General features: G+C 40.1%; 1 protein-coding gene across 4 annotated transcripts in view; it reads right to left on the bottom strand.

The window, feature by feature from the left end:
• Positions 1–19,043, bottom strand: part of LOC143374557 (uncharacterized) — a 443,017-nt gene that overhangs the window by 88,767 nt on the left and 335,207 nt on the right. The gene's annotated exons all lie outside the window — the stretch shown is intronic.

Genomic DNA, 19,043 nt, shown 5'->3' with positions numbered 1-19,043 from the left:
TCGAGGGATCTCAGGCATTCGTGAACGAGGAAAAAGTGAAAATCTAAACAGCTCCAGCTGCATCTAAGGGGATACAGATATCTGTGCCACTATTTCAAGCAAGTATCAGCAGTAACTTAATCTGAAGCATGCACCTACAACGGCAACTACTGCGGGAAAGATGGGACTGGAGATGTTTAGGGGTAGAGAATCGCGACGAAGAATTTCATGAAAGCAAGAGCGTGCATCTGTGCACGCTACTGTGCAATGCAAGGACGTTCCTTTTAAGGATCGGTGCCCACTGTTTTATGCACATGTTTCTACAATGGTGCACTAGTTTAATGCTGATACCACGATGCACTCGCTTCCTACTGCGAGCTCTAAGGGGGATTGTTCTCTAAACACATGTCGTGCAATATTATCGAGTCGTGGGTCTGCACATGTTTATTTGCCTCGGCGAGGAAACGCATTTTTCCCCCTTCTCCGTGTGAAAACGTGGAAAACGAACGACGCCGTGCGCCAGCACGATGGAAATCTGGCTCGCGTAAATCGTTAATACTTCATTTACATATAAGTGGAGCGTTTGATCCGGTGGTTACTGAACCTTACATAATTTATCCCTCTTTGTCCTTTCAACAGTGAATGTAAAAACAAGACTACTCGCACAAAAGACATTTTCCTTAAAGAATCTTAAATGGGAACAATGCAGCTGTATTTAATCAACGAACAATTATTATAGTTTCAGACGAAACTGATTATATCATACTACATAAATTCAATCAAGAGAAAATCATAAAGTTCCCACATTTAGCAAGCGAGCAAATCACCAGTCCTATCTACTGGAGCTGTAATTATTTGAATATTCGAATATTGGAATACTCCTAATTATTCGAATATTCGAATATTGGAATACTCCTAATTATTCGAATAATCGAATATTTGAATACTCCTAATTATTCGAATAATCGAATATTTGAATACTCCTAATTATTCGATTACTCGAATATTTGGGCACTCCTAATTATTTGAATAATCGAATATTTGAATACTCCTAATTATTCGATTAATCGAATATTCGAATACTCCTAATTATTCGAATAATCAAATATTTGGACACTCCTAATTATTCGATTAATCGAATATTTGGGCACTCCTAATTATTCGAATAATCGAATATTTGAATACTCCTAATTATTCGATTAATCGAATATTCGAACACTCCTAATTATTCGAATAATCGAATATTTGGACACTCCTAATTATTCGAATAATCAAATACTTGAATACTCCTAATTATTGGAATATTCGAATGTGAAATTCAAATTCTCTGGTATTCGAATACTTAGATTATTGGAATATTCGTTGCAGACCTAGTATCTATCCGAATTCCTCATTTTCAGATATCTATATTCGGAAGCATGCAGATAAATGTGATCATTTGAGAGAGTGCCCAAGAAATTAATCATCCTCTCACTTTCGTTACCTGAAACAGAAGCTGCGTACCATCTACCGTTCTCAGGGGAAACGATACTCCTGCTGATCGCAGAAAGCAATTACACACCGCGAGCTAACAAGGCGCTAGACCCGCCGACACTTAAATGGGAGCTGGCAAATTCTGCGGCACGATTTGTGACACGCCAAGAAAAGGTCAACAGGCTCCGCGGATATTCGGATCAGAAGTTATGGTAAAATCAAACCAGTCCCGTGGAGAACCTGTTGCCGTGTCTAAGATCGAGGGATCGATAAGGCCGAAAGCAGAGGTGGAATCTCGCCCGCGGTGTAATTAAGCATTGACCTATAACGAGCTATAATTAGTTATGTCCCAACGAGCTGGATAGAGATCAGTCGATACGCTGGTCGATATCGTCCAGACACCCATGCTTTTGTTACAGAAAACGTTGTGAAACGATCAACAGTGTATGTCCCATTTTTATGGCTCACTTGATCATTTAAATAATGTCGAAGCTATTAATGATACAGAGAAATTGTATTTGAAGAATTTTCAAGAGAATATTGTTCCGTGGACTAGAATTTCTTATTGTAAATAATGACATTTCTATTATTTGGAGATAAATATTTCTTTTAATTAATTTTCATAGGTACTCTATGTGCATGAATTTATAGTTTGCGTAATTATGAAATTATACAGAGGATATACCTGTTTTATAAATGCAGCGTTTTAGATAATATAATTGAAGCTCGTTATTACTTTTCAAATGTACCTTTAAGAAGGACAAAGGTAACTTGTGTTAAGTATAGATTATGTTCTGAAACGGTGGAATGCTTTTAAATAAATATAATTTAAATAAATTCTTGCCTCAGGCTGGAGAACCATCTTTCGACTATCGGCTTTGAGAATAATTTTTTCCACATGCACTGCATTAATTAGCAGAATAATATCAACGCAGGTAGATTTCTGTTCTCACCTTTTCTGAAGCTATAACACCACGCGAAAAAATCAATGGTTATAGGTACTATCCAAATAATGATAATCTTGTTGTGCTTAAAGAATCTTCATCTCCATATAAATAGGACACGTTTACTGTTTAATATTCTTCTTAAAACGCATCAACTTTTATACCAAGTGGCTTTACAACTTTGGCGATATAATGCATTCCGAGTACGTCCAACCAATTTCTTAGTGTCTCGATAAATTTCATGAAAACAATATTAGTGTTTCTGCTACTCAGCCAGGCGGACTTGAAAAGAATTCGAGAACGCCCGATTAAGAGACTCAGCAACGAGGCTCCGTAATTAGGATAACGCAAATGTCTCAACTTGGTCGACAACTGCACCGAGGATTGGCTGATCGATCCGAAACCAGTTTAGAAGCCGCAGGAAAAACTTCGCCGCAACACGCTGATCGATCACTTCGGAAATGTACAATGAATCTGATAAGAAGGGAACAGTTTCCAGTGACTCTCGTTAAAAGGACAAAAACTCTCGCCCTCAAGGTAGAATAGCGTATAATTAATTTTGTCAGTCGTTAATGATGAATTAGCGCGAAGCATCTGATAACGAGTGATGAATGGCCCCTCTCAACTTTAATGAAATTTCCAAACGTCTCCGATCGGTTACTCCATTTTTGCATCAAATTTCTACATGTCTCATACTCAACCAGACATGTGACGATCTGAAAAAAAAAACAATATCTCCTACCTCCATACCACCACTTCACACTTAAACAGACCTAACCCATCCTTAAACCAACAAAATTTTTAATAAAATACCTGGAATTCAAACCGTCTTCAATCTCTATCCCACGGACACCTCCAATCTCCAAACTGCTCCCAAGATTTGCCCGCTCCGCTCCTCGTTGAAATAACAAAAAAAAAATCATCCCATCGTGGCGGAAGGCATCTGGCTGACGGACGGGCGGTCGTTACCGAATCACTTTCAGCTTTGTCAACGCGAGCGTGCACGCTAATGAGGAATCAGCGACGGTAGCCGGAAGAAGTGCTCACTGGTCTTGGCCGAAGAAGGGCAACGAGAATTATAGCCAAAGACAGCCAGTGGGACCAATAAGACGTTGATTGCGGCCTGGCTACAGCAATCGGCTGTCGATATAGCGAACGCGCGTGTGCCTCGTACACACGTATATGTACGTGTCACGACCCTTATTCCCTCCCCTCGCGTGGCCCCGTCCCGTTCGCCAGCCTCGTTCTTCCTCGTCCCCTCGTTGCTGGCGGCGTGTAGGATACGGGTTAGCCTTAACTAGTCGAGAATATGTGGTAACACGACGTTTAAGCCGGGGGCTTATTGAACCGCCACGTAGGAAACGTGAGTGATGGCTCGGGACTCGATCATATCGATCGTAGGAAGAGGAATACGAGGGCCAACGGGGACAAAAACGCGGATGCTGCGGCGCGTCTTTAGACGACTTAGCGCAAAGTGGTAGCTTCCACGAAGCGAAGATTTTTCTATGATTGAGGATCGTTTGCGCTGGGAAGAGTTGAGGATCCTTCGCAATGGAATGAACAGAGGAGAGTTGTGAAAGTTGGTTTGGATATTGCTGGGTGCAAAAGATCGTGTTGGTAAGGGTAGAGAAGAATGGAACTCGCTTTTGTATTGTATCAGGTAAAGGTTTCAAAGAGAGCGTTTAGAATCATTGATCCTTGAAACGATTCAGAGTACTACATATTTAAGTAGGTACTGCAAACTCTAAGGAATTCAATTCCTGATTTCCTGTGAAAGAAATGACAAAAAGGAATTTTTTTAGAATATATAGAGGAAGTGCAGTATATTTGGAATACCAGTTTGTTTGAGACGAATAAAAAATTACGGCAGAGGATGGGAACAAATCAAACTGCATAATATCATAAGGAAACTAATAAGCTTTTATATTTCAAACTCTCAGTAATAATAAAAAACGAAAGGTAGCTGAAATTTTGGTCTAAATGAAGTATTAACACGCTTATTGTCAGTACTAAAAAAAAGGAACCAAAAAACACAGTGGCGGACGAAAGAAAGTTTACAATTTTTAAAATCGAGTTTTTTTGAGAATCTAGAAGGATTGGATTGCTAAGTGACGTGTTTCGTCGTTTTGAAAAAAAATGCAATTGGAATAGCAAAAAAAAAATAGTAAATATCGTTTTTTAAACTTTCTTTCTGAGCCTGTAATGAAAATTTAAAAATCCCGTTTGTAAGGTCGAAAATCGCGCAATTCCCGAAATCAACGATTTTCGACCTTATTCTGCGATCTTTAAGCGTTTATAGCTCAGAACGACGTTAATCGATTTTGATGAAATTTTCAATCTACAAACGAGTTTTTTGAATTTTCATTACAGGCTCACAAGAAAAAGTTTAAAAAACGGCATTTACTATTTTTTTTTGCTATTCCGACCAATCGCATTTTGTCCAAAACGACGAAACACGTCACTTAGCAAACTAATCCTTCTAGCTTCTCAAAAAAACTCATGTCGTTTGGACCACTTCTAAAAAAGTTATGCAATTTTAGAAGTTGTAAACTTTCTTTCGCCCGCCGCTGTAGGTAGCTTAGCACTTGCTTTGCCAACTGTACTCTCCCCCTTAAGTTCTGCTTTGCGAGGCTTAAAATTCTGATTCAATAACTCTGAAGTGTCAAGAAAAATAACCGAGCGACCACTGTGCTCGAGAACAGCATGCTAAAAACTAACACCATCTATTACACGCATCGGTATTGCTCGACATATTTTAAGTGCGCCCCGTGAGAAATGTCCTGTTCCGAGCGTGCTATCGCCCCTGTCCATTCGGTACGTCACAACGCTGACGGCCAAAAAGAATTATTAATTCAACGACTGTGTTTCATTATCATAATGAGCCTGTGTAGATAGCTCGCGGTTAATGTCCCCCTAATTACCACCTACGTTCAATTAACATATCAAGAGACATTTTCATCTGGAAATGACAGAACACGAACGCCACTGAAAGGTATATCCTCGGGTTTATCGCGGTACACGTTTCTAAACGAACGGTAGCGATCTGTCAGTGGAAGAAAAACGGTCCCGGCCGTACCGTGGCGTACATATCGGCTTACATACATCTACCTACGTGACTATTCTGTATGAATTTCTCTCCTGGCTACCTGTTTATGTAGATATTCGAGTGTTAAACCAGAACGTACACGATGTTGTGTTGCGCACGGCCCGTTCGCGCCGAAGGCACCACGATCGAGGACATTTTAATTGGAAATTGGACAATCTTTAAACTGGTTACTCCGGTCTTATAAATTACGTGCGTCGGAAAAATCGACGCTCAATCACTTTGGCACGGTAGATGTCCACTGATTAGAGGTGGCACAGACATTTTCGGGGGATTCGAAAAATACTGTGCAGTAACCTGCTCCATTTGGTGTCTTGTTAATTTATCGGTATTATGCTTGCTACGAACAGGGATTTAAGGGACTGCTGAATGTGGAATGATTTTTCTTGTATTTTCCATGGGGTTTGTGTCGGTTTGGTCGCGTGGGAGGTTATTGCGAGGTGGATGTCTGACTAATGGGAGCTCATTCTACTTATATTGGAGATAGAGATTATGTACGTTTGGGAAATAGTAAAACTAGGTTGTTTTAGGATTGGAAATGGTTCTTTTACGTGGTGGAGTTTTGAAAATGATTGGGGGATTCGAGAATGCTGATAGCATTATCCTGTACAGTGTGTTAGTAATAGATAAGTGTATTTGTTCAACTAACGTTTTTCCACTTCTAGGTAGTACCTAGGTAAGTAGAATAGGTTTCTAATGTTAACAGACTCGCAGAAACACCATATAAAACTTTTTACCTTTCGACTGACTCGAGGATTTTAAATAACCATGAAACTATATATAACCACGTACAAGTACACGTTCTGTGGTACAAAAATGCAATTGTCACATTAATTTACAGCTCACCAAACAAGATTATCTACCTAAACTTCCTAATCACAGTAGTAAAAGGTCTGGGTATATTAAAATAAATTATTTTATTGGGAGCATATTTAAATTTATTAAACTTTAAAAAATGTATCCAATTATTTTTTATTAAAAATTGTTAGATTAATGAATTTTTTTCTAAAAACGCAAAACACCTACCTCATACAGAGCAAATTAAAGAAATGTTATCTCTTCAAAAATGATTTTCAAAAATTACTGAGTATCGCCCAAATTTCACCATAGTTTCTCCAAAAGTTACCAACAAAAAAAACAATATTTTCCATTCGGCCATCCCCAGGAACGTCACATCACCACTTAACACACACAATAACCCACCAAAACATATCGCGTAAAATATTCGCCCAAAGCATTTTGCATAACGACTAGGAATTCCACCAAAGAATCCAGTTACATAAAGACCAGTCTCCACTCCAAACAGGCCGACACAGGCACGATTATGAGTCACTGCATAGAAATGCCCGCGTACACTCTGGAACATGTTCTTCTGGAATAATTTAAAAAAAAAACGTACATTTCTATGCCCATTGACGCATTAGCTGGCCCTAAGTGTATCAGGCCCCTCGCCTGTGTCGGTGCGAACATTAGCTCCTATATGGGTGTAATTACGCGCACGCACCGTCCAGGAGAAAGCGCGCACGTGGCCCCCCTTCCCGGTTAATTAGCCCCCTGGCGATTAGGTAGACGCCAACCACGTGGCTATCTATTAAATCGCTCCTCGAATCGCAGGGATTCCATGAAACCTCGATGCTGGAGGGTTTAAATGCTACTTTCTAGCGGTGATTTGCATGAGGCTTGGCGAATCCGCGGCGATCCTGTCGAGCTTATCGTCAGGATAAAGTCGTACGTTTCGAAGTCGATCGAGTAACTGTTTTCTATCGGTACACGTCCGCGTGGAGTTTTGATAAGGACGTCGATGTACAGGGAGAGCAGTGGATTTTTGTAAGGACGCTGGACGACGCTTGTAACGACTTATCAGCTGGCGTTGTAGCTGAAAGATAGGGAAGGGACTCGCAGGGAGTTATTTGTCCTGTGGAAAACGTGCTAGTGGACAGAGCTCTGATAGCGGTGGTCATCGACGTTGCTGATAATGTTGCTCCCGGCAGGTTTTTTTTTATATTGTTGGAACATTGATAGCAGTACTACTCTCTGACTGGCGGGGTACACGTTCCCATTAGCGGCCACGTTCCCTTTATTGACCAGGTGCTTTCATGGTTTGGTTTGAAGAGTTGAATAATTGAATGTGTTGAGTTGGCGGCGGGGATTTTAAGTTTGGAGTGATTTTATTGGGAGTTTTGTTCACGGCTTGATGGAATGTTGAGTTTAATTGTAGACTTAAGGAACAGGTCGTAAGTTGGTGAGTGCTGAAGTATCTAAGATATTGAGTTCTCAAGTTCCATAGATTTTGATTTTTAATTCCTAAATTTCTGAGTTCTAAAGTTCCTAATTTCCTGAATTTTAAAGTTCAGGATTTTTAATGTTCTTTAGTTCCTGATTTACCTGAAGTTTCTAAGTCTCTAATTTATAAATATTCTAAGTTCCTAATTTCTAAAGCTCCTAATTCTTGAGCTTTAAAATTCCCAGATTCCTAATTTCTGAAGCTCTTAAATCCTTGAGTTCTAAAGTTCCTAAATTACTGATTTCTAAATTTACTGAGTACCTAATTACAATATATTCTATGTTCTTAATTTCTAAAGCTCCTAAGTTCCTGAAATCTAATGTTCCTAAGTTCTTACTTTCTGAAGTTTCTAAGTTGCTGAGTTCTACAGTTTCTAAGTTCCTAAGTTCTAAAGCTTCCAAATTCGTGAGTTCTAAAGTTCCCAGATTCCTAATTTCTAAAGCTCCTAAATTCTTGTGTTCTAATGTCCCTAAATTTGTTAAACCCCTAATTTTTAAATATTCTAAGTTCTTATTTTCTAAAGCTCCTAAATTCCTTTGGTCTAAGTTCCTAAATTCTTGCTTTCTAAAGTTCCTAATTTCTAAAATTGCGATATTCTTATTTTAAAAAGTTCCTAAGTTCCTAAGTTGCTGAGTTCTACAGCTTCCAAGTTCCTAAGTTTTAAGACTCTCAAGATTCTATTTTCCTGAAGTTTCTAAGTCTCTAATTTATAAATATTCTAAGTTCATAATTTCTAAAGCTCCTAAATTCTTTTGTTCTGAATATCCCAGATTTCTAATTTTTAAAGTTCCTAAATTCTTGTGTTCTAATGTCCCTAAATTTGTTAAACCCCTAATTTCTAAATATTCTAAGTTCTTAATTTCTAAAGCTCCTAAATTCCTTTGGTCTAAGTTCCTAATTTCTAAAATTGCTAAATTCCTAATTTATAAACTTCCTAAGTTCCTAATTTGCTGAGTTCTACAGCTTCCAAGTTCCTAAGTTTTAAAACTCTCAAGATCCTATTTCCCAGTGCTCCCAATTCCCGATTTCTAAATTTCCAAAATGCCCGAGGCCTTCAAACACCTACAATTTTATCTCGGGCACAGTCTGATAATTCTAAACTCTTTCCACCACCAATTAAGCAACAACCTCTATTTTTCCATCGCGCTCCGCTCTATCATAAAAAAAAGCAATCTACCATCCTTAATATCTCATAAAATTTCAATTTACGCTGTTACACGACTCGGCATTAGCGGCGATTCCTAAACGCCGATAAGCCTCGAAATAACGAGCACTCTTTCTCCATCCATCATCGGAATCCCCGACCCGGCGATGCAACGGGGATCGCGCCAATAAATCCTCAAAACGAAATGCAGAAAATCCGCGTGGTAGGGTCGCGACAAGTCGAACAAAGAGGCCCCAAGTCGCTTCCTCGTCGACGCTGCGGCCTAAAGGCGGCTGATTTATACGTTACCTCGACGCGTGTCCGTGTACACGTATAAAGGTAACGTACTACAAGATCTTCAATTACACAAGACTTTTCCAGCGTAACGACCGCAAAGGCGAACCCTTTTCATCTCTCAGAAAGCGCTAACAACGAGCGCCGAGCGAGATCCTTCGCAATCGAGGCGAGCCATCCGTTCGGATGGATGGCTCTCTTCCTAAGCGAGACGTTCCTACGCAGCTAGTGCCAACACGGACCGAGGGAAAGATGGATAGAAGACTCGGGTAAAGAGAGGCTCCACGAAGACAAAGAAAAGGCAAAGGGAGCCACTTGTTCAGCGTCAGATGCGTTTCGTTTACTTTGGTGTTTCAACTGTCAGCAAATGGATTCATATGGTACTTGAAACCTTAGCGAATTAGTATTAATGTAAATTGACTTTCACGACTCAGATTTGGTAGGGTACAATTCTGCGAAGCCTCTTGTAACTTCGAAATGCTGAGTTCTCTAGATCTTGATATTACCTAAATTAATTTTTGTTCTCGTAACGAGCTAGTGTTATCAGTAAATTGACTTTTAGACTTTAATTCTGTTAAGTTTTTCACTGAATCATTCCACGTTAAAACTACAACGTACAGTAGCGGACAAAATACTTACCGCTTTTTCGATTTGCTTTATTTTTGTTAATTTTTAACATCAACTTGGAACTGTGGTATGTGTTTAATGTACATATTCTGATGAATAATTGAAAGCTGTATAAAACCCAGTTCCAGGTGAATTTATTTAACTAAGAAACAAAAGTTTTATATGGCATTGAACGGGACAACACTTTCGGTAATTTCTTAGACCGTCCTAAAAGCAAAAGGTGCCCCCACAAAATATTACTTTCTTATTACTTTTACAAAGTGCTCACTTTTTTCTTGGCTTCAAAAGTATATTGTCTCATTTAATGTTATCTAAGCTTCTTGTTTATAGTCAAATAAGTTCAACTTTAACTGCGTTTTATACAGCGTTTAAACCCCTATCAGGATATGTATATTGGGCACATGTTGCAGTTTCGGGTTGATGTTAAAAGGTAATAGAAGTAGAGTGGATTGAAAAAGTTCTAACTTCTTTGTCCTCTCCTGTACATTAAGTGTTGATTTTCTAAAGAGCTAACTAGTGTCACCAATAAATTGACTCTTAGACTTCAATTCTGTAAAGCTTTTCACTGCATCATCCCACGTTAAAACTACACTGTAAAACTACAATAACTACTATCCGAGAGGATGGTTAATAAATCACCTAAAAATACCACTCTTTCACCAAACACTCCACATACCCACCACTCCTCAAGCCACAAATCAAACCCCACGAAATTCAAATCGCTTCAGTATCGCCTACCCATTAAAACCTCACGAAATCCAAACGTTTCGTAACATTTCGTGAGCCACTGGCAACTCAATCAAACTCGATCAACTTCATCCGCGCTCCGCATCTGTATTCCCTTCACTATCCAGAGAAAACAGACTAAAATAGGCGCGTGGACAGGTGGAAACGCGGCGCAAAAAAGGCACGGCAAGGAAGGGAGGTGAAACGGAGCCGTGCAAAGGGAAAAACGACGAAAACGTCCCGAATAGAGGTATCCAGAGCGGACTTTCTAACGATTCGGTGCGGAGCGCGATGTGACCCAGGTCGACCTCTCGTTCTGGAAGCAAGAGGAGTGTAAGCGCGTCCGCGCACGTGAACGCCGATCCGACAGGCGGTCGATTAATCATTAATAGGCGATAATATTCATCGGGGATCGCGTCGATCACGGACGGGCGTATCGAATGATCCCGTCGATCCTCGGCCCGTCAAAATCCCGCTCGCGAGCCAAACGACGGTTCTGCGCGCAAGAAATCGGAGCTGGCTTCCTCGTTACATCGATCAGCGATTTACGAGGGATGAGGGCACGCCGACGTAACACGACTCGTCGGTAATTGCACGCCGCGTACGTGGATCTGCCTGACGGCTCGACATTTTTGGAGCGGCCACGCGGAATCGCTGATGAATGATTTGCATGTTGGGCGATGCGGAGGATGCTGCTTTCTACTTGGACCGACGCTTTTGCCGGGGCTTTAAATAGATCCGCGTAAGCGTCCTGCAGGCTCGATTTTGCGGCGGAATTTATGGGGAACGGTTTGGCCAATTTTTTGGGACCCCGATCTTGGAGCGAAAGTGGAGAAGAGGATACTGAGAAATGGACTTTGTGGAGGGAAGATGATGGCAATCTGATGTTGGTGAATATCACAGGCGTTGGCTTTTGTGGTAGTCTTGTTTGGGAATTAATGGTTATGAATTGTGATAAGCTTGTGTGGCTGTTAGAGGATGGGGCATCTTCAGGGGACTAGGCAGTCAAATTGCTCGAAGATCAAGTATTTTTTGCGAATTAATTGCGAGGAGATGAATACAAATTGGGATTAGTATTTTTGGGTAATGTTTATTCATACTATAAATTGTAAAAAAAATTATTTTTTGATAATGTATACATGTATATGACGGCGCTACGGTCGCTTGATGTGTCGGCGTTTTTTCTGTGGTTTTGCCCTGATTGTGAGTAAACAGTCGTTCGGATCGACTGTAAATTTTTACTGCATATTCAAAATATATTCCTTTCTGGAGTGTACCTCGTTAAAGTGGAAAAGCTCTAGTTTCCGAGAGAAAAAAAAGATCAGGTATCAAATCACCTTCTCCTAGTCGCTATTTTAATAATGTTGGTTCAATTATTTTTCGAAGGTCCCCTCCAGAATTTCAAGTTCTGGGAGAAATATTGCGAGCAAACCGTTGTATCTTTATTTCTAAGCTCACTATCACGGCAAAACCAAAGACACTTTTTCTAAAACACTGTCTAATAAATCTCCTGTAGCGCCATTTGTAAAATAGATATGTAGACAAAGAAAAATATATTTTACTCTACGTGATAGTATTACAGATTGTGTAAAAGAACTGTGTAAAGTCTGTGCGTGCTTTTATCTCCTTGTAATTAATTCGTAAAAATACTTGATTTTCGAGCGATTTGAGTGCCTAGTCTCCTTAAACCTAAGGGATATATCTAGTGATAAGCTCCTCGATAATTTAGTTTAATGAAGTGAGGATACTTGAAACGTGCTCTCAAAATGTATGTGTTATTTTTTTTTAGATTTCACTTGAACTGAAACTTCATTATTTGCGACTATTTTGTCTTGTACTAACTTTACTATTTCGTGACTTATGATAAGAATTTCAGAGATACATGCTTTCCATCATTGCTAAACGATCGCTATCTTTAGAATATTACAAAATTAGTTTAGCAAAGATAAAAAGCACTTGAATATAGTAAATATATTACAAAATCCTCTGACGTGAAAAGGCCTCAAGTTTCCTTGCAGTTGCAGGTACAACATAGCCACAAATTTCAAGAATCAAATCTCAGTTAAAGTTAAAAAACACCAATTTTACAATTGTCCTGTGACACATGAATCTCAAACACGAGTTGCGAGTCACAGAAGTGTGACGTGTGGAAGGGTCCCTAATATTCTTCTTGAAAATCTATTGACATCGCGAGAGTGTATCTAAAGTGGTGCTTGATATCGTTATTTAAGCTTGAAAAACCAGAAACACGAGCGTCAATTTTCACGCTTTTCTCTGGAAATCGACTCGACAGTGCCTCCATGTAACAAGAATAAAGCCCCAGGCCTGGAACGGGCGACAAGCACGAGGCCAATAAAACGCGAGCGAAAACGATGGAGGAGTTTGCATGAAGATCATGCGTGGGACGTGAAGACACGATATCTTCTTGTGCGCCACATCACGAAAGACGTACGAACCGATTCGTTTCGCGGTTGTGACTTTCTAACGATCTGGGACCAAAGTGTCTCGTGCCTGTACGTGGGCACTTACACATGGGATCTTTTGCAAGAATCCTTCGATGTGACTGCTTCAAACATTATTCCCTCGAGCCTGAAGCGCGGCGTACTTCTTACGAGACACTCACAACGCTCTGCAGCACTTGTTAGTGAAAATGATGCCTCCGGGTATTTACTATAAGTTAACTTTGCTAAATGTATTAAGAGTGTAGTGAAAATGGGGATATTTTCTCCTTTGGTATGCAATGTAACGTTTTGGGAAATTAAAAGAAGATATTACAGATAAAGTAATGTATTAATAAATCTAAGTCTAACTGTAGAGAAGAACTAAGTTTCCCTGATGCACCTACTTGTTGTTAATTATGATATTTATAGTTATGCATCTTTGAAAAACTCTCGCCAAAAAAAAGAAGCACGTATTACCACTTTTAACAGATTGAACACTCTCTCTTTCTGATTCATCAGTGATCAAGTTTTATAAACAAATGATGTGGAATTCCAATTTCAAACAGTAGGAAATATCTTTGGTGCAGTTTTCACCTCTCAGTATTGCAAATATCTTTCATCTTAAATTCAATTTTAATCTTAAGTGTTATCTTCCATTCCACCAAAAGGCAATAAATTAAGACTTAATGAAAGGATCCTAATCCCCCTGAAACTGTTTTAATCCCTCAAAGATTCATCACGAGACATTAACGAAAGAAATTTGGAAGCAAATCGCCTAATGGAAACGAAGAATAATTATTCCATAATTACCTGAAACTCGACCGGCTTCGAAGTTAAACAGCGTACAAATTTGAAGCAGGTATCATTAACGGGCAATTAAATCGCGCTCGTCCGAATGCACGTCTTTATTGACGGTCGTAAATCGCGGCTGCCAAATGCGCTGCGATAATTAGGCACGCAGTATCCACGGCAATTATTTACATTTCCCGGGCGATAGTTTCTCGCCGTTTCTATCGAACGAAAGTGAGCGTACGTACCGCGCCGCCGTTCCAGATCTAGATAAGGATCGACGCTATAATTCCACGGGATCTACCGAAGGATCGCTCTCACCGTTGATCAGAGCCGCGGTATCCTTTATAAGATAATCTCTCGAGACCAGGCGACGCGATACGCTATTTACGAACTGGGGAATCTTGTAAATCGTACCTCGCTCGTGCTTCTCCTATCTACGATTCGTCACGAGATCCAGGATCCACCTTAGTCGTCGATCAACCCGACAAACTTTGCGCCCGGTTTTCAAAGTATACACTTAACGAAAGGCAGCTCTTTCAACGTGTATAATTGCTGATCGATTGTTTGATTAATCGTGCGCGATAGTCGTTGGTTTCTTTCAGATAAATGGGGTGAATTATTTTGTGTAAGAATCATGCTAATGTGGTAGTGGACACTTGAGATATCATTTTGGCTGTATAGTGCCACGTTTTAATATTTATTTTATAAATCAACATTGTTTATTAAATAGAGAACTGATAGGAAACTGTGTACAAACTGACAAATAGTCTTCCTTTTTTATATCCTCCCTTGAAAACCAATTGTTATTTTATAAACAAAGTAACGCTACATAGGGCGAATTCCACTTACGCCCAAATCGTTCCAACATTCCGAAATGTATGAAAATCTCTTGAAATATGGAAGAGAGATCTGTAAATGAGCCATTATCGGAAAATACAGGTTTTTAACTATAAATTACGACTCGAAAACAGGAACATATAATTTATGATATTCATTTTATTACTAAAACTGAAAAATCCTACGGTCGTGGGCGATTTGGGCGTAAGTGGAATTCGCCCTTAACAATAAATATTTTAGGGGAAAACTCTAGGAAAGCTATAGTAACTGTTAACACAAGACGCTACATCGCTACCTTTATCGATTCCTCCTTCCTTTTCGTGAAACGAATTTTTGCAGTGGTAATGTTGGATACCTTACGCGTTAATTAAGTGAATCATACATTGGAACGTTCAGATATACTACCAATAACGAATATAAAAGCACTAGAGTAGATCTTTCGCAATCCCCAACCAGAGAATGAAACGAGCTCTGAATTGTGTTGCTGCCTAAAAGTTGTGAAACATCACAGTCGCCTTTCACCTTTTAACTCAACACCATTTCTATCCAAACACTTTACACCGCCAGAATGAACCAAGAATCTACATCTAATGATTTCAAAAACACCAGTCTCCTCGTGGCTGACTCGATCATCCTCCACCATGTCAACACACTGTCAAACACAGGTTCACTTTCATAAAACAAAACTGGACACCATACCCATCGACGAAAAAATCACACCAGCTATTCAATCATTTACTCTCAAGCAGCAACCCTGAAGAAGATAATGAATGCTCGATCCTCCAACGACCATACTCGTGTTTGGCCCCGTGGACGTTCTCGAATCTGCCTGGATGGTTGATCGAGACACTCGAGGAGCCCCCCTGGGACCACCGTTCGTTCAGGGTTCGAGTGTTCATGAATATGTATGACTAGGTGGGTGCACTCGCGAAAATTTACAGCCCTGACAGCCTGACGTTTCGAGGACCGTGGCTGCAAACGAGGCCTGACGATAGTCCACCAACATAATCGGGTCTGACAGTTCTCGAGGAACCACGTTACGCTTCGAAATGGCCCGAGAAGGCCCCCTCAATGTTTTTGGAGCGTCAGGAAGGTGTGCTCAGAGTGGTCCCTCCCTCTCAGTGGAATAGATGGTGTTATCAAAAAGGTTACCAGGTGAATGAACAAACAGGCAACGAGGATTCGTGGAAAAATGCGTCTTCGTTTCAGAGATTCGGAACCTTGTTTGAGGAATATAGAGATTTACTCTTGTTTTCAATGGAAATGGAACTGAGGCTGGGTATATACTGATATGGCAATTGGTATCTAATTGATTGGGTTTGATTCTGAGAATTTGGTAGATAATAATTCTTCGTTTTGAGAAAATTTGATTGCAAGGAAGCCTGAGTTGACGAGACTAATTATACTCTAATTAAGGGGCTCAGTGGAAAAGGCACACGCCACATATATATTCATTTTTTGTTTTTTGTAACATCAAATTTCCTGGCAAAATTATTTTTCCTAAAACTTGTTTTCCTGTAAATTTATAGTATTTTGGTATGTGCCTGTTTTCCTCTGGGTCCCTCAACTGTAAACTGTTAAGTACAAGAAGTACTGGAATACAGAGAATACATTATAAATATTCAAATTCATGATGGTCTGTTTTGAGAAAAATTGATTGCAAGGGAGGCCTGAGTTGATGAGACTAATTTTAATCTAATTGAGGGGCTCAGTGGAAAAGGCACACGCCACATATATATTCATTTTTTCTTTTTTGTAACATCAAATTTCCTGACAAAGTTATTTTTCCTAAAACTTGTTTTCCTGTAAATTTATAGTATTTTGGTATGTGCCTGTTTTCCTCTGGGTCCCTCAACTGTAAACTGTTAAGCACAAGAAGTACTGGAATACAGAGAATACATTATAAATATTCAAATTCATGATGGTCTCTTTAAAAAACCTAACTTGTTTCTAGAAGCTCCATGAAATGATCTCGGCTGATTGAACTGGACGTACGTAGAAATGCCGAGGAATAACGCATCAAATAATAAAAAGCATACATTGTACCTAACTCTTCCCTAGCAAATAGCGAAGAAACGTGTAGGAATAATACAAGCACTCGTCCTGGACAAAGCTAAGAATGCACGAAAGAAACGGTTTTCAGAGAATTAAGGGTCTTTTGTTGTTGATCGTAAGAAGCAGCCGTGATTGAAGAGCGGAGAATTCAGAATCCTTGCTTGCCTGTCAGGTGTGAGTGACCAATGTGACAGGCTAATAACTCGAGGCATAAAAAGCAGCAGTAGGCAAGCCGAAGAAACTCATTCGTGGCATCGTGAACTTTTGTAACAAAGAATACCGCGCGCCCAGCGATTCAACAACTTTTAATCGCCCGATATTAATCAATTCGCGTGTCTCGCTATCAGGCTCCTAATTATAGCGTTTAAGCACCAATTATAAAACAATCCATCGTGTCTGTGACGATGATCGAGCAGAGTGCTTCTACCGGCGGATCCACCGCAAGATTAAACGGGACGTGGTTTGCAGAAACTAACGAACAAATCTCGTTAAGTGGCTAATTACTATAATAAAGGCAAATAAGGAAAGAATAGGATTCTCTGATGATCCGAGTAGGTACGCAAGGCTGTAACACGGCGTAATTAAATGAGCCAGGTTAAATTACCTGAATTAACATAATATAATGAGAATATGCTTAAAATGGAACCTAAATCAAACGATGACATCTTACGCACACACTGTCCAAGCCGATACTCCGCGACTTCACTTCAACATCCTCGAATCTTTTTCGCGAAGCGTCACCGGGCTTCGACTTCTCGTCTCCTCCTTTTCAATCCCCTCGCCCATTAATGGCAGCTGTGTTTTCTCCACCGACGAACACAGGCGTATCGGAGCACGGACGCGGGAAGAGACAACTTTTCCTTTCCAGCGAATCGACCACGGGGAAAAGTACAATAAAAACGTCTAAGGCGAACGATTACGAATAACTTCACGTTCTCCGTGGAATCCTGCCCCCGGGGGATAGAGGAGAAAGAGAGATTCGCGAGAGCGAACGCGAAACAGGGGGAGAAAGTATGGACAAGAGGGATCAGAGAGGGGTGCAGGGTCGATTCTAGCTTCGAGGGGTCATTATAGAACTCTTCTAACCGGCGCAACGTCTCCACGCTGATGCCAGACTGTCTGGATTGACTGATGTCAGGTCATTCAGCGCTTCCTAGACCTCCTTGTTGCCTCATCGCCAGGCTCCGCATCGCCGAGAGGAGGCTCAACGCTTCTAAAGATATTGCACGGATCTCTCGATACGCCTCATTACGCCAACGACTTTCAAAAGCAATTAAAACTGGCACGATCAAACTTATTCCGTGTGTCGAGCAGTCCTGGCCACTCGCTCGTTTTCGAGACGATGTTGCAAGCGGGTTTAGCAATGGAACTTCAATTGTCTTTTCGGGGCGAGGATTCTGCTCTCTCTCTCTTGCTCGCGTTGAAAAGAATTGTGAGAATATAACGTGGGCGTGCAAGGAAAATCCGTAAAACTCAGTTTTAGGAAAAAACGATTTTTATGTTTCATCAGAAATGTAAAATATATTTATATTTACCTAGCTGAGGCATATTTTGTTTGCAGAGATAGAAGAAGGTGGAAGGTGTGGGAATATATAAAAAAATAGCAGTTAACAATCACAGAAGTGTATCGTTTAATAAGGGTCTTAGTTTGAGGGAGTAGTTTTTGTTTTTCTGCTGGTTCGTGTGAGTTATGTTGGCTAACTAATTGTTTATGCATAATTCTGAAGCACCTTGTGTAAGGGACGCGAATAGAAGACTTAGTGCGTTGGTACTTATAGCTTATTTATAGGAATCCTTTGACTTTATGTACCATAGATGCAGATACAGGAGTACAATTAACTTTTGTCGCGAAAAAATCTGAGAAGCTCGAAGAGTTTTCAAACCAACTTATTTTTAAGCAAGGAATCTTCCTACTTTCAGCAGTACCACGAATCGAATTACAATATAAAATCTCTCTGAACACAAAATCGAAAGAATAGAGTCCAGTTGACCTTTAAGCAACACCCACAATCCCCAAATTCTACAAAACAAACTACCCTTACAATCCTTCTCACCTCTGCACGGTTGAAACAATTAAATCTTACTGAACAATTCCTAATTAAACTCTCCAAATTCCTATAAAGGCCCGCCGCACACGATTTTTTAACGTTTGAAGTCCTATAAATTAAATTAGGCGATGTACATTTGTTTGCAGCGACGGACCTACGTGTACCCCTTTTGCTTGAACCGTAATTCCGGCAACGCAAAAGCACCGCGCGTTAAAAAATCGGATGTGTGCAGCGGGCCAAAAAAAAACCCAAGAAGAATAGCAATTTTAACCAAACAATATATCAAAAGGCAACTC

Source organism: Andrena cerasifolii, chromosome 11, assembly GCF_050908995.1.
Source record: "Andrena cerasifolii isolate SP2316 chromosome 11, iyAndCera1_principal, whole genome shotgun sequence".
Taxonomy (NCBI): domain Eukaryota; kingdom Metazoa; phylum Arthropoda; class Insecta; order Hymenoptera; family Andrenidae; genus Andrena; species Andrena cerasifolii.
The sequence above is the reverse complement of the archived record's forward strand: the minus strand, read 5'-3'. Positions and strand labels throughout refer to the sequence as shown.